This window comes from Amblyomma maculatum, chromosome 5, assembly GCF_055883805.1.
Source record: "Amblyomma maculatum isolate TAMU_Amacu chromosome 5, ASM5588380v1, whole genome shotgun sequence".
In the NCBI taxonomy this organism is placed as follows: domain Eukaryota; kingdom Metazoa; phylum Arthropoda; class Arachnida; order Ixodida; family Ixodidae; genus Amblyomma; species Amblyomma maculatum.
The window spans coordinates 127,320,663-127,323,450 of record NC_139348.1 but is presented as its reverse complement, the minus strand read 5'-3'; the positions used below and the strand labels follow the sequence as shown (position 1 = coordinate 127,323,450).

Sequence of the window (2,788 nt, the reverse complement as noted above, 5' to 3'; positions counted from 1 at the left end):
ATTCTGAGCATTTCGACAGCTTCCATTGACCCTATTATACTTTTTGTTGTTTTCAAATATTTCAAATATTCATTTCATTATTTGCACACTCTAAACATTCCTAATTTTTAGGTGAGTCACCAGTTCATTTGCAATAGAACCAGCACTCATTTCTTACATCTACTAGTAGTTAACGGAGCCCTGGGAAGCTTCCAGAATCCAATATGTTTGTCTGTGCGCTGAGATATGTCGAGATTGCATGGTCTCCAAACCGAAAACAACGCATTTTCCTCTCGTACATTATTCTATCAAATAGCAGCGTTGTTGCACATCTGGTGAAAAGTATGACCTATTAGCTCCGCTCATCCGGCAAGCGACAGCCGGTGCTGATACAAAATTTCAAGAATGTTAGTGATCATTTTTTTCGTTTCTGCTTTCGCAGATCGTTCGTAGCGCCTCACATCCGGTGCAAGTGCACTGCGTCTGTTATATCTAAGGAGCAGCTGCAGATGAGCACGAAGCTCGGTGACAGCTTTACATCGAGCGTGCAGTCAGCGTTGAAGTTTGAGAGCAGCATTTGAAGCCCACACAGGTACTGGGAAAGCGCCTAGAATCATGAGCAAGTGAATTACCCAGAACTAACATTTCAATATATTTTTTTCTGTAACACGTTTCTCTCATCACTACAGCCCTTTTTCGCTATTCTCAATCAGAATTAGGGTGTTCTTTTCTTCTCAGTCATTTGTCGTGAATCCTTAAAAGGTTATGTGCCTCTAGGCCACCTAGATGCACAATCTTTAAAGAGCATTTAGTCGGACTGGCTGGTTGTGCACAGTATTAACGATATTAGCATAAGAACAGGGACGACGTCACGAAAACGAAATTTTCGCCCATGTATTTTGTCAGATGTGTATCTTCCATATCTGAATCCAAGCTTTCTCGTTGAAATAATCTATGCCCTGTTTCACAAACACAGTCTGAAAGAGCCCTGAAAAAGGGTTGAGAAGAAGCTTGAGTTCGCAAGCCGAGCTGATGTTTCGACAAGGGGACTTGTATTCCTTCTCGAAATGTTCGCTCGCCTCACGCTCAACCCTCGTTCAGTGCTTGTTGCTGTGCTGTCATCTTCCTCTCATTATAACCTGAATCACAAACACAGCATATGTGCGACCAGAAAAGAGGTGTCCATGTCGCCCTCTGTGTCAAGCATATTTACTCATGTTGATATTTCTGTCAACTCGCAAGAATTGTGGTAATCGACTGACAAAAATATCAGTCAACAATTTTTAGGCAACAAAATTTTCAAACGTTTGCTTGCTTTACAAAAGCGCTGTTCACATGATATTTGCATAATCTCAGGTTATTCATGAGATTCTTCCAATAACCGATTCTTGTATTTATTTCTTGTTCTTCTCTGCTGCAGGGAGGAACATGAAGTGGAACGCGGACCAGCAATTTGTGGTCGTTCTTCTGTGTAAGTATCTTTCCTTCAAAAAATTATACGTGTTTTCTCAAGAAGGCGATGATTTCTGAATTTGGAGTCAAAGATTTCTTTAATCTTGCCTCCCGTTTTGAATAGTCCGCTTAACTGATTTTGCAAATTAATACAAAGCTGCGCTATTAAAAATTTATATTATTTTCAGCGTGTGAAACATCACCGTGGCGAAGCACACATAAACACCGGCCTGCAAATTTTCAAACACCAAAGTGTAAATTGCGCGTTCTGTTCATTCATGAAGGCTAAAGGTGGTTATTACGTTTAGAGAAGACATAATGGCATAACGGTGCAGTGTAAACAGGAGCATTTGACATAGATTTCTTGACTTTGGAGGTAAGACTTTCTCACCAAGATATTTTATTATATGAAGTTAAATCTGGTGACCTAAATGCTGAAGATTTATCTACTGTTAGAGTGCTTTGTCGAAGATATTTTATGCAACTTAGTCTTAGATGGCTGCTGAATATTTCAATTTAGGTGCAATAAAATCACGGAACGTCTTTCGTGCTCGTTACCTAACACAGTTTCTCTCATATACCGATTGGTTAGAGAGTACTCCAGGCATTTCCTGTAGTGAGGCAAGAAAGAGTACGGTGAAACAATGACACTGGAATGTTCGCTCAGTAGAAATCATAGCTGCACCTTTCTGTGGGGCAACATAACGTCTAGCGGCGTTTCACGATGTAAATCTCTTCAGATTGCTTGTGCTAATTTTCTGTTGCAGTTTCTTTGTTTAATAATAATAACTAATTTTGCCTCAGGTCAAATATGTTATACGACCAGTAGTCGAATCAACATTTATTCACAATTCGATAGTGCAAACTAGTTATCGATTCTGGCCTGGGTCAACAATAAAATATATATATATATATGATTTTGAAGTTCGTTTGCAAGAGTCCTTTTTTGATGCCTGGGGCCCTCTTTTTTTAGACGAAAACAATTTTGAGGCATGAAGTTATGAAGTCATTTATACGTATCTAGCTGGACAACTTCGCTAAGCCTACTTCGAATGAGAATTTGTGCAAATAAAACCAAAGCGCGCGTTTTTCCGTAATGCTATTTTCTAGTGCGGCGCTCGCCTGATCTGTTTTTGTTGTGTTCTCATTCGCAGTGACCCTGATATCAGCTGTTGTCACAGCAGATAACGAGAGGGCTCGAGCCGTCCCCGACGTCATGGAGAGATTATTTTTCGATGATCAAGCCAATGAAGGTAGAGTGGAAGACGAAGAGACTCGAGCCGCCTCTGATGTCGTGGCGCGATTGTTCTTCGATGGTCCACCTCAGTAGATTTGAGTACGGTGCCAAATAAAACGC

At 40.5% G+C, this 2,788-nt stretch overlaps 1 long non-coding RNA gene across 1 annotated transcript; it reads left to right on the top strand.

The window, feature by feature from the left end:
• Positions 1 to 482: 482 nt before the first annotated feature.
• LOC146189499 (uncharacterized) lies at positions 483 to 2,788 on the top strand. Its single transcript, XR_014707301.1, has 3 exons — positions 483 to 571; positions 1,400 to 1,450; positions 2,586 to 2,788. It is a non-coding gene; the product is annotated as an uncharacterized LOC146189499 (long non-coding RNA).